Consider the following 13901-nt stretch of genomic DNA (forward strand, 5'->3'; position numbering starts at 1 on the left):
AGATTTTTGGGAAAAGAATTCCATGCAGATGTTTATATTACAATCAATACTGTTACATGTTGAGATAAAACAGATAGGGGCATGGCTTGGTTATTGTAAAGTGATCAGAAAGCAAAAAATATCAAGGAAATCAAAGAATATTAAAAGCATCATGCAAATGGTCTTGTGGTCTTGACTCTTTTAGGGGTTTTCTCTACAAGTCCGGATCCTGGTTTAGGGATAATAAATAAACTGATTTCCAAAGTTTTATTCAGGGCCAAATCAAGTTGAAATGTTCTCTAGGGCCAGAGCACAAATATAAATGTCTAGTATCTTCTGTATCATTGATTCTCAAACTTAGTAAGTATCTAAATTGTGGATCTATTAAAATACAGGTTGCTGGATCCCACAACCAGAGTTTCTAATTCAGTAGTTCTAAGGTGATGCTGAGAATGTGAAATTCTAAGATGTTTCTAGGAGATACTTATGTTGCCAAACTAGGAGCCAAATATTGGAGGGTGGTATTTTTTCTGAACCTAAGACATCATTTTAAGACCTAGGATAACAAGGAAAAAAGTAAGGAATTTTCTTACTGAATATTCATGGAACACTATCAGAAGAAAAAACGTGAAGTTTAGAACAAAGACTGTTCTAGAAAGATTTACAATGGAATGCTAAAAAGAATTTCCCTCTTTGTTTCTTTGAACATTTGAAAATTAAATTTTTAAGTGGGTGTTTCATAAATAGCTAACAGTTACATTATGATTCTCTATAAAAGGTCCATACTATAGCATTTTTCTGTTACATGGCATCAAGTAAATCTCTCTGGAAAACTCTCTGTGTGGATTAGCTGAAATATTTTTTAAACAGCTTTATTGAGTATAATCAGTATATAAATCTACACATTTAATGTATACAACTTGACATGTTTGGAGCTATGCATATACCGTGAAATCATCACCACAATCTAAGTAACATATCTATCTTTTCACTTCCTTCTGTTCCATGGAGGAGGAAAAAGATGCTAAAGCATGTATGTAACTTTTTTTTTCCCATAAGATGAATCTGATGCCCTCAAGCATTTCTCTGAATATCTGTTGTGAGAAATCAAAGAGGCATTGAAAAATTGCTGTTTGGAATTATCAAAGTAATAGCAGCTGTACTGTAGGATTGAATTTGTCTTAAAATATAGACTACATATGTTATGAGGCAAATAGTTCTTCTATGATTCAAGGGTGTTAGGTGAAAATGGACTAAGCCAATGGTGTGCATCTTTTTTTAAAAAAAAGATCTTATTTATTTATTTGACAGAGATCATAAGTAGGCAGAGAGGCAGGCAGAGAGAGAGAGGAAGCAGGCTCCCTGCTGAGCAGCGAGCCCAATGTGGGGCTCGATCCCAGGACCCTGAGACTGTGACCTGAGCCGAAGGCAGAGGCTTTAACCCACTGAGCCACCCAGGCGTCCCTAATGGTGTGTATCTGGACTGCGTGTTAGGGCTTTTAAAAACTCTAAAATCCCGGCCTCATTCCAAATCACTTATATCAGTCTGGGGATGAGACCCAGGCACTGGAGTTTTTAAAAAGCCCCCAGTGATTCCTATGAGCAGACAGACTGAGAATTATTTATCAAAAAAGAAAATAGGTCTGTTTCTGGGGCATCTGGGTGGCTCAGTCAGTTAAGCAGTTGCCTTTGGCTCAGGTCATGATCCCAGAGTCCTGAGATCAATAGAGCCCCTTATTGGGCTCCTGCTCAGCAGGGGATCTGCTGCTCCCTCTCCTTCTCCCTCTGCTGCTCCCCACTCATGCTCACTCACTCTCTCCCAAATAAATGAGTAAAAATGTTTAAAAAAAAAAAAGTGTTTCTAGCAGGACCAGAGTGCCATTTTACATGAAGTAAGACAAACTTAGACTCTTTTTGAAGAGAAAATTTGTTTCCTTACATTAAAACAGCTTCATTTTTCATTGGGTGTCTGCCTTTGACGTAGGTCAGGATCCCAGGGTCCTGGGATTGAGCCCTGTGTTGGGCTCCCTGCTCGGAGAGAAGCCTGCTTCTCCCTCTCCCACTCTCCCTGCTTGTGTTTCCTCTCTCTGTGTCTCTCTCTGTCAAATAAATAAGTCTTTTTTAAAAAAAGAAAGCTTCACAGGGCACCTGGGTGGCTCAGTGGGTTAAGCCTCTGCCTTTGACTTGGATCATGATCTCGGGGTCCTGGAATCAAGCCCTGCCTTGAGCTCTCTGCTCAGTGGGGAGCCTGCTTCCTCCTCTCTCTCTCTCTGCCTGCCCCTCTGCCTACTTGTGATCTTTCTCTCTGTCAAATAAAATCTTAAAAAAAAAAATAAAGCTTCACCAAACTTGTTGAAAAACCTGAAAAACACTGAATATGTGTTTTCATAATGACCCATGGGCAGTGGAAAGATGTGTAAGACCTAGAGAAGTGGTGAGGCTCTATGTTCAGGCTTGTAGGACTTCCTCAGGATTGGGGAATAAAATAACTAATAGGAGAAAAGCTGTGATACAGAGATCAGTGGAGATTTGGAGAAACAGGTAGACCCTTGAACAAACTGTCTAAGAGTGAATGGTCACAATACTGAGGCATTGTTAAATTCCATAGGAACTTTGTTGAAACTGGGTCTTCAGCACCCCCTGCCAAGCCCCTAATTTTAAGGCACCTTACGTTGCTTGGGCCCCGGGGGCTGAACAAGCATCTGAGGAGAACTCCTTTTCATAACAGACATCACTTCCCCTAAAGATCCCCAGTAGAAGTGACACGTGTTTATGCTCTTAATCTTCTCGTGGGCCACATCCCAATTCCCTGCTATGGATACTCCCATTGAAACCAATCAGAAATCTATTTCCTAGAACAAGAAAATGAGTCTTTTGCTTAACTGACAGGACATCATGATGGAAGAGAGACCCCAGGCCCTATATTTGAAGCCGCCTATGATGTATGGAGGCAGACAGAGAATCCCCTAACTCAGGCAAAATCAAAGCATGATCAATTTCCCTTTTCCTTTGCAAACCCTCTGCTTTCCAAAGAAGAAAGATCTGAAGTGGATTATTGGCTGGATGGTATATGCGAGAGTTCCTGAGTGAAAGAGCAGAAATTTGAGGATCTTACACCAAAAGTTAGACTCAAATAAAAATATAAAAACAAAAAAAGAAGGAGGGGAGAGGAAAGTTGATGTTGGGAGTTCCAGGATGGTGCAGCGCTGGGGCCAGGGTTGACAGAGGAGGCTGCATAGAGGGAACAGTGGGACCCTGGGCTTGGTGATGTGGCTGGCTTCCAAAAAGGAATACTGTGTCAGAAAAAATGATGTTTACGGGTATAAAGGACATTGTTTCCTGGGTGATCTGCCATTTTAAGCAGTGTTGGGATCTCCCTTCTCTTTCTTCATAGCAGAACCTAATTTCATAAAGGACTTCATCAGTTGTTAATATTGAGTGGGGTTTTAATCTCAAAATGCTGGCTCTGTGAAGACTATGTGCATTATATCTTAAAATTACAAAGGGAAAGCTTCAACCGTTTTAAAGCAATTTTAGTTGCTAATACACACTAGAAATTAATTTTGAGAGAAAAAGAGAAAATTTCCCAAATATCCATTACATTTCTGATCAGTTAAGAAGTTGTATGGATTAATTTTTAAAAATTATTACAAGGGTATCTGGGTGGCTCCGCTGGCTAAGCATTTGACTCTTGGTTTCAGCTCAGGTCAGGATCTCAGGGTCCTGGGATCAAGGCCTATGTCAGGCTCCACGCTTAGCAGGGAATCTGCTTGTCCCTCTCCCTCCCCCTTGTCCTCACCCTCTGTTCCTTCCTCTTAGCCCCTCCCCTCACTCGCCCACTCTCTCTCTGAAATAAAAACCTCTTAAAAATAAAATAAAAATTATTATTATATGTTAAAGAAGACTCATAATCTCGGGACTATATGTAGAAAATAGAGGCAGTAGAAAAGAGTGCAACCATAGGAATAGCATCAGGTCAATTAACATCTATAATATATGAAGGCTTGAGAAAGAAATGTGGACAAGAGTAACCCACTTGTGAATTATATTTACAGTAAGTAGGATAAGGAAAAAGATGGGCCGGCGTTATGATAATAGATGACCTCATCTCATGTTCCTTATGGCTTTTTTTCCCCCATCAGGTAGAGTGATTATTAGAAAGAAAGTTACGGAACAAACATAGGAGCTAAAAAGAAATTCCAGGCCGCAAGTTGGTGAAGTGTTTCCAGGAGAAGAGTTCCCGGTTAAGGAGGAATATGTTTTTAGAGTGCTTGATGGATATCTCCAAATATAGGTTTCTTGATACACAGTGAAATCTGGGTGGACAGCCTGCCTATTCCTCTCCTAGTGTTCTCCTGCCAAGATGTCAGATTAAAAATGCACCTAAAGACTTAAAAGTAGTTCTTTTTTTTTTTTTTTAAAGATTTTATTTATTCACTTGACACACAGAGAGAGATCATAAGTAGGCAGAGAGGCAGGCAGAGAGAGAGCGGGAAGCAGGCTCCCTGCTGAGCAGAGAGCCCGATGCGGGGCTCGATCCCAAGACCCTGAGATCATGACCTGAGCCGAAGGCAGAGGCTTAACCGACTGTGCCACCCAGGTGCCCCTCATTTGTGTTTTTAAGTAAACTCTACACCCACTGTGGGGCTTGAAATCACAATCCGGAGATCAAGAGTTGCATGTTCCACGGAGTGAGCCAGCCAGGTGCCCTTCATGTTTTTGTTTTTTAATTCTACAGAGAAGTAGTTAACCCTTGAGATCAGAACTGATTAAGGGTACAATGACTTGCCCAGAGAAGTAGTGAGTTCTCTGGCATTAGCTGAAGTGTAGTTTGATTAAATCCAGATAGTGGTGATAAGAAAAATCAAGGAGTAACAACATGGCTTAATTAGCAGGCTCTTCCCACTTTTGAGAATGTTCAGTATTTCTTAAGTGCCTATCACGAGTAGGTCATTACTTCCATAGTAGTGAATTCAAACTAGCATAGAGCCTAGGCCTTTAAATATCTCACCGTCGAGCTATTCTACCAGTGTTCCCTTCAGAAGATACCCAGCATCTTCACCAGCCTGGTCCAAGCTCCTCTCTGGTCTGAATTCCTGTCCCTGAACAGAGTTCTCCACTTCTTCCTTGTCCCCTTCAGTCTGATCTCAATAGGACAGCTTCTTTGCTATTCCTCAAGCATGCCGAGCAAACTCCCAACTCAGGACCTTTGCTTTCACTGTTTGCTTTACCTGAAATGTTCTGCCAGATACCCTCATGGCTCTGTCATTGTTTCTTTTGTGTCTCGACCCAAAGTCACACCTCAGTGAACAGAGTCTTATCTGGCCACCTGGACTCTCCATATTGACACTGAACACCTCCTCTCTGATTTATTTTTCTCTTAAACACTTAACACTACTTAATACACTACATATATTAATTTAAAATCCTACCTGTGCACACCCCCATCAGCATGTAAGTGCCATAATTTTTTATCTGTTTTGTTTTCTGCTCTATTCCCAGTGTTTAAAAAACCATACCCAGCAGAACTGACAATCAATGCATATTTATCAAGGGAATGGAAGAAATGATAAAAGTCCATAATGGGAATAGCCATGTTTATTAAGCTGTCATTAGGGCCTGGCACAGAGCTAAGCACTCTGTATGCTAATGCAGCCCTGAATTCTCATGAGGACTGAGTCTCTGGTAACCAAGACTTTTTTTTCTTGGAAAGGAAACCAAGGTTCAGAGAAGTCAGGTAACTTGTTCAAGGTCACACAGCTGGTCAGTGCTGGGCCAAGATAATGTTCAGGGGTCCACAGCCTCATCATCGGCCAGCTCACTCAATCAAAAGCAGGTCTTGCCTTATGCTTCTCCTCACCTTCAACTTAGAGGGGTGAGGCACGAGTCTTCCAGCGAGAACAGGCTGTTGACCTTGATTCTTTTACAGGGGAAGATTGAAGGCATTTTCCAGCATGGATTTAGTAGATTTTACTTAGTGCTGCATCTTGGGGAGGTGAGGATCTTTTGGTTGCCATGGTAACTGAGAGCAGGTGCTTGTAAACTCATTTCTTGTGGAGTGATGATCCTTCTCCTTAACTTTAGCGGGGAACAAATCTGGTAACTTGTTATGATGTTATGATGTGTCTCTCGCCGGTGCTGCTTGTTCTGTGAAGACCTATGTCTGGTTTTTTTCTTTTGTCTTTTTTTATTTTGCAAGTTAGTTAACCACAGGACAGAAAATTCGGAAAAAATAAAGAGAGAATTCGTAGTCCCTCAACCCAAAACTACCTCATCATCATTCATTCTTCCTTTTATTATTGAGATATAATTCATAGGCCATAAAATTCATCATTTTAAAGTATGCAAGTGAGCACCTTTTAGTAAATTCAATGTATTTCTACAAGGTTCTGCGGAACATTTTCACCACCCCAGTGAGAAACTCTGTACACACTAGCAGCCACTCCTCCTGAAGCCCCTGGCAGCTGTGAATCTGTTTTCTGTGTCTACAGATTTGTCTATTCTGGACATTTCACATAGATGGAATCCTACACCCTCTGGTATTTTGTGACCAGCTTCCCTAGCGTCATGATTTTAAGGGTTCGTTTATGTTGAAGCTTGTGTCCTTACTTCATTCCTTTCAACTGCCAAATAATATTCCATTATATGGATACACCACACTGTTAACCATTCCTCAGTTGACAGACATTTGGGTTCTGTCATTCATTCTGATGTTCATTTTTTTAGAGAGAAACTCTGACTTTGCCATCTATTAGTGCTTTGGCATTGGGAAAATATCTTCATGTTTATAAGACAAAAGAAATCTCTTCGGGGTGCCTGGGTGGCTCACTGGCTTGAAGCCTCTGCCTTCGGCTCGGGTCATGATCCCAGGGTCCTGGGATCGAGCCCCACATCGGGCTCTCTCCTCCACAAGGAGCCTGCTTCCTCCTCTCTCTCTCTCTCTGCCTGCCTCTCTGCCTACTTGTGATCTGTGTCAAATGAATTTAAAAAAAAAGAAAAAGAAAAAGAAAAGAAATCTCTTCAACTCTTAATGATACTAATCCTAGTTTTATAAGATTTTTTAAAACTTTTTCTACTTTTTGCTTTTCTTTGAGGATTAAATGAAACAAAGTATGCAAACAGTTCAGTGTGCAGTGGATTCCTAGGAATGTTTGTTTCCTCCCCCCATACATTGTCTTCTTTTCCATTATGTTGTTCTCTGCCCTGACACCCAACAAATTTCACCACTGTTCCTAGTGAGCTCTCTCAGAGATACCTTGAATTTTTCAAAAATTTCACAAGATAATATGCGATCACTAGAAGGGCAGCACTGGTATACAAAAACTGAAACTCTCCCCATGACCCTGGCTTACCCAATTGCCATTCTCTTATAAAACCTCTGCCTCTCTGCATTGTTGGTGCTGAGGACACAGGGCGTCTCTGTGTCTCAGAGCCGAAGCACCACCTGAAGATCGTGAGCCCATCTTGCCTACCTACACTAAATTCAGAATCACTCTTCCCTAGAACTCACTTGCATACACAGTTCTTCATGTCCTCTACTCTGTTCAGTCTCTTCAAAAGCTCTGAAGCTAGCATCTCAGCTCTGTCTCTTATTATCTGTAGGAACTTCAATCTCTTTTCCTCATCTTTAAAGTTTAGATAATGATTGTAAGTTCATATCTGTTGTTAGGATTAAATGAGATAATGCACAGAAGTGCTCCACAGCATAGTTGACAAACTATGCAAAGAATGAACACCTAAAGCCTCAAGAGAGAACAGAAGGAAAATCTTAATTGCCCTCTCTCACGATTCACCCTTGTTTTCTTTCACTTACAGACTATTTTGCCTGCTTCTATTCTTCTTTATTTTTCTTCACAGAAAAGGAAGCACATTCTCCATTTTTAGACTCTCCATTTAGAACATTCTCCATTTTTAGTCTCTGGTCATTTCCTGTATTCTGTCATACACTCATACACACACACCCTATCTGGCATCTTATTTTATGCTATTTGATAATTTCCCCTAAGTTTGGTTTGTTTTAAGAAAATCTGTTTTTGGAGCACCTGGGTGGCTCAGTCAGTCAAGCATCTGACTCTTGATTTTGGCTCAGGTCATGATCTCTGTGTCAGAAGACCGAGCCTCACATTGGGCTCCACACTCGACGGGGAGCCTGCTTGAGATTCTCTCTCCCCCTCTGCCCCTACCCCCCACTCTTTCTCTCTCAAATAAATAAATAAGTCTTAAAACTATTCCTATTCATTCTTATTTAACCAATCATCTTTTTTTGAATAGTTTAATTTTATAAATGTTATTATGAGGAACAACCTTGTTGCTAAAGTTTATGCACATATATAATTATCTACTGAGACTAAATTGTCAGATTCTAAGTTTCTTAATCAAAGGGCACATGTATTTTTAAGTCTTTTGATAACACACTGAATTGCCTTTCAGAGAATTTGTACCAATGATCCACAAATAAGACATTGTAACATCTGTCTCGTTCATCACCCACCAAAAGGGAGCAAAGAAGTATTTGCTGTCTTTATAGGCAAATGTAATCAATTGTGATCGTATTCTAGCCTTCACAATTAAGACTGAACATATCTTCATATGCTGATTAGGCATTTTCATTTATTCTGTGAGGAATCGCCCAACATTTTAAAACCCATTTTTCAATTGAGATATTTTCTCTATCCCTTTTTTTTTCTAATATATGTTAAAGATACTGAACACTGGACTCCTTGTTGGCTATCATGCTGGCTTCTCTAGAAGTATCAGAGAATCAATATGCTGAAGATTGACTGACTGCCTTCTTTCTAGGGATTGTAGATAAGTTGTTCGCAGGACAAGGTAGAGTATGTGTGAAGCACTTGCTGGTCAATCATTTTAGATCTGGAAGGAAAATGTTTGTTAACAGCACAAAGCAAGATAACATATAATTTCAAGCAATTTTTTCTTTATATGAGTGAATTTTGACTTCATTCTCTTATACCAAAAGCACTAAACACCTTGTAGGTTGCCATACACAGCTCCTGGCACTGGTTGACTTTAAAAACATCAGTCAAGCTCCATCCATTTTTTGAAGCTTAATTCTGGTAGATGCCCAGAGTCCTCAGGGCTCACATACTTCCTGCTCTGCATCCTGCCCCAGTTTACTGATGTCACTCTCCCTTGGGTCACATCCTCATTGGATTTTTCTTTTCTTCGAAGGTTTTATTTATTTATTTATTTATTTGAGATAGAATGAGCAGAAGGAGGAGGAGAGACAGAGGCAGAGGGAAAAGCAGGCTCCCTGCTGAACATGGGGCCCGAAGCGGGGTTCAGTCTCAGCACCCTGAGATCGTGATCCGAGCCAAAGGCAGGGGCTTAACCGACTGAGCCACCCAGCTGCAACGTGTTTCTTAATGATCTTGAACTCAACACTGAATCCAAACTATAACATGCTTAATGCTAAGAGTGTTGCCATTTCAAAAGTTCATTCAGCAGATATTTATTGGGCCCCTGCTGTTTTCCAGTCTCTATGTTATCCTCTCTTTTTACCATGTATTTATTCCCACAGGGCCATCTACCAAATTGTTAACCAGAGGACATCGGTTGAACACTTAAGGCAGGCTGATAAAAGATACTCAGATCAGGCAATGAGGAAAGCAGAGGAAGGTAAACTTTTTACAATTGTGTTTTAAAACCTCCTTACTTGGCATTACTCTATTTCACAGTGGATTTCATAGCCCCTGATGCCATATGCCTTTTTGAGCTAGAGGGCATGATGATCTCTGCATGATGATCAGTGACAGAGGAAGCAAATGAAATGATGGTTTCTAAAGTCAAAGAGGATTATGCCATCCCAAAAGAAACAGTAGATCCAAAACATTCACATGGCATTTGTTTAAACTATGATGTTTGCCTAGTGTATAAAAAAGGAAGTTGTTGCCAGTAGGGTTATTAATTCCTTGCCTGAGACATTAACTTGAGGAATCATACTGTTACCAATCAAGTATCCATCTTGAAAATGTCTTCCCTGTACTGAAATGGTGGTGTATAACACTGCAGGCTAAACTAATTCTCCTGGCATTTGGGGTTCTGAAATCTTCCAAACTGTAAAGACTCGATCCCAGTTTCCAGCCTCATTGGAGAGCTGATGAACCAGGAGCTTTTCTAATAATAAGGAATGCCACATAAATGGAGGATTCCCAACACAAGTTCTATTGTTAATAGGAGAAAATCACCCTGGGTAAATAAAACTCTTACCATTGGTGCTCAAGAACTATCTACCTCTTTTACATGGTGAGGCTATAGTAAATTTGTCTTGCTTCCAACTTATGTGGAATGCTTTCCTGAGAGTAAAAATGTTGTACAGCATCCAGATTTTTTCTAACAACATGTGAGTTTTGGCAGATTGTGAAAACGCATGATATTTGTCTTTCTCTGATTTATTTCACTTAGCATTATACTCTCTAGCTCATCCATGTCTTGGGAAATGGCAAGCTTTCATTCTCTTTTAATGGCTGAAAAATGTTCCATTACACACACATGCACACACATGTACATATATACCACACATGCTTTATCCCTTCATCAACTCGTGGACGCTAAGGCTGTTTCCACATCTTGGCTGTTGTAAGTAATGTTGCAATGAACATGTGGGTGCATTGATCTTTTCAAATTGTGTTTTCATTTCTTCAGATAAACACCCAGAAGTGGAATTGCTAGAATATACGGCAGTTCTATTTTTAATTTTTTGAGGAACTTCCACACTCTTTTCCATACCAGCCATATCAATTTACATTCCTACCAACAATGCTCAGTTTCTCTTTTATCCATATTCCTGGCAATAATTTTATTTGTTTTCTTTTTGCTGATAGCCATTCCAACAGATCTGAGGTGATATTTCATTGTGATTTTTAAAAAAATATTTTATTTATTTATTTGACAGAAAGAGAGAGAGAGAGAGAGAGAGAGAGACAGTGGGCACAAGCAGCAGAGGGGCAGGCAGAGGGAGAAGCAGGTTCCCCACTAAGCAGAGAGCCCTACTCAGGGCTTGATCCCAGGACCCTGGGATCATGACCTGAGTTGAAGGCAGATGCTTAACCCACTTAGCCACCCAAGTGCCCCCCTCATTGTGGTTTTGATTCATATTTCACTATTTGGTGATGCTAAGCATCTTTACATATACCTGCTGACCATTTGTATGTCTTCTTTAGAAAAATGTCTATCCAAGTCCTCTGTCCACTTTTTAATTGAATTGTTTTTCCCATCCCTTTACTTTTAATCTATATGTGTCTTACCATTTATAAAGTTGTTTTCTTGGGATGTCTCAGTGACTCAGTTAGTTAAAGCATCTGCCTTCAGATCAGGTCATGATCCCAGGATCCTGGGATTGAGTCCTGCATCAGGGTCCTTCCTCAGAGGGGAGCCTACTTCTTCCTCTGCCGCCGCTCCCTCTGCTTGTGCTCTCTCTCTAATAAATATATAAAATAAAATCTTAAAAATAAGTGGCTTTCTTATAGACAACATATAGGTAGGTCTTATTTTTTGATCCACTCTCACAGTCTCTGTCTTAACTGGTGTATAGTTGGATTAATATCTATCCTATCACTGCTTCTATTTGTTGGCTTCTTTTTGTCTTCCATGTTTTTCTGCTTTTGCAGTTTTAATTGAGCATTTTATGTGATTCCATCTTCTTTCTTAACATGCAGATTATCCTTTTTTCTGTCTTTAGTCATTGCCCTAGTGTTTGTTATATATATATTTACAATTAATACAGGTATACTTCAGTTACACTGCTTACATGTAGTATAAGTAACTTACAAAAACAAAATATTCTTGGAGCATCTGGGTGGCTAGTTAGTTACAAGTCAACTTTTGGCTTTGGCTTAAGTCATGATCTCCTGAGTTGTGAGATAGAGCCCTGCATGAAGTCCCATGTTGGGGGGGGGGGTCCGCACTCTGGGGAGTCTGCTCGGGATTCACTCCCTCTGCCCCTCCCCACATGCACACATGCTCATGCTCTCTCTCTAAAATAAATGTTCAAAAAGAAAAAAAAAATTATTTTTAAATAACGGATCAGTTATTTAATTAGATTCTTTGTAAGAGATTTAGAAAACCAATTTGTGAGGGTAAACTCCATTTGGGAGAGAAAACACAGAGCACAACAGCCCTGGAGCCGAGGGAGAGCTTTGATTTGGGGCAAGATTTGCGAGACTGCAGATTTGGGATCAACCTTGCCCTGTTCTGTAATCTCTTTTTTCTCTTTCCCTGTGAGGAAGATCTCACTTTTCCCGGTGTCCGGGTTTCTGCATCTTCTTGAAGTGAGAAGGGTCAGTGAGAACTCTGGGGATCTTCACAGCCCCGGTACAACTTTGGTGGAGGTGGCAATGACAGATTGGTGTTGTGTTCCGCACGGAGGAGCTCGGCTGCGGCCAGAGGTCCGATCGCAAGCAGCGCGCCCCTGCTCAGCAGCTTCTGGAAAACAACCCGCTTGCCTCTGTGGCGTCCAGTCAGAATGATCACACTGGCCCCAGGAGTGATGCCATTTCCAGTTTTCCCACGTGCTAACGGGGAGGTCTTTTTGCCGAGGATCAACAGCTTTCGAGACACAACTTGAGTAGGATCAAACCTTGGCATTTTGTGAAGTTTAACCATTCAGGTTCCACCGTTCTTGTCGCCACCAACTGGTTTTGTGACGGTAGCAAGAATGAGATTAATCCTGGATTTAACTCCTGAATACTTCCTCTTGTACAGGACCTTTCTAGAATACATATCTGATGGGGAAAATCTGCCAATTTCTCTGACTGGGACAGGGATTGGGCTGCTGTTCCTTGGTGTTTAAGCCTTGGGCTTACCCTTTTTAACCTTGCCACCTATGTCAGCTTTCTTGGTTTCAGGTTTCCTCTCCTTGGTATCTGACTTCTCAACTTCCTCACCTGCCACCTTGCAAGATGGGAAGGAAAATGAAATATTGTTAATGCCTCCCTCCAGTTCTTTGTATAGTTGGAGTCATTTCATTTCACCTGTATACAAGTTTACATAAGAATATTTGTGTCTATATGCATGCAGGGTCAAATACACTATTGCTATTATTATTTTTAACTGTTTTTCCAAAGATCAGAAGAATTTTTTTAAATAAAAGTTTTTATTTTACATCAAGGAGCTGCCAAAGTGTTTTCTGTAGTTGTATCATTTTACATTCTCACTGGCAATGCATAAGTCTTCTAATTTCTCTACAATCTCACCAGCATTTGAAGTTTTCCTCTTCTTCTTCTTCTTCTTCTTCTTTCTTCTTCTTCTTCTCTTTTTTTTTTCTTTTTTGGTATAATAGCCATCTAATGGATATGAAGTGGTATATCATTGTGGTTTTGATTTGCATTTCCCTGATGACTACCAGTGCTGATTTGAGCATGTTTTCACCTGCACATTGGCCCTCTGCATATCTTCTTTGGAAAAATGTCTGTTTAAATCCTTCATCAATGGGGAACCTGGGTGGCTCAGCCAGTTAAGCATCTGCCTTCAGCTCAAGTCATCATCCCAGGGTCCTGGGATCAAGCCCTGCATTGGGCTCCTTGCTCAGCGGGGAGCCTGCTTCTCCCTTTCCCTCTGCCTGTTGCTTCCCCTGCTTGTGTGCTCTTTCACTCTCTCTGTCTCTATCAAATATATACATATATACATAAAATCTTCAAAAAAGTAAAAAATAAATAAATCATCAGGCTTTTAGTTGGGCATTTTGTTTGTTTGTTTGTCTTTGAATTGTAGGAATTCTTTGTATATTCTAACTATTAATTCCTTATGAGATATATTGTTTGCCAATATTTTTCCCGTTTTGTGACTTTTTCCTGTTTTGTGACTCTCTTGACATTGTCCTTTGCTATACAGTAATAGTTGTTCACTTTGATTGAGTCCAATTTATTTATTCTTTTTTAAAAACCTGTGCTTTGAATGTCCTAATC

At 40.3% G+C, this 13901-nt stretch overlaps 1 pseudogene; it reads right to left on the reverse strand.

The window, feature by feature from the left end:
- Window positions 1-12053: 12053 nt before the first annotated feature.
- LOC101676013 lies at window positions 12054-12732 on the reverse strand (annotated as a pseudogene).
- Window positions 12733-13901: the final 1169 nt, after the last annotated feature.

This window comes from Mustela putorius, unplaced genomic scaffold (genome assembly GCF_011764305.1).
Source record: "Mustela putorius furo isolate JIRA1106 unplaced genomic scaffold, ASM1176430v1.1 tig00003836_pilon_pilon_pilon, whole genome shotgun sequence".
NCBI lineage: Eukaryota > Metazoa > Chordata > Mammalia > Carnivora > Mustelidae > Mustela > Mustela putorius.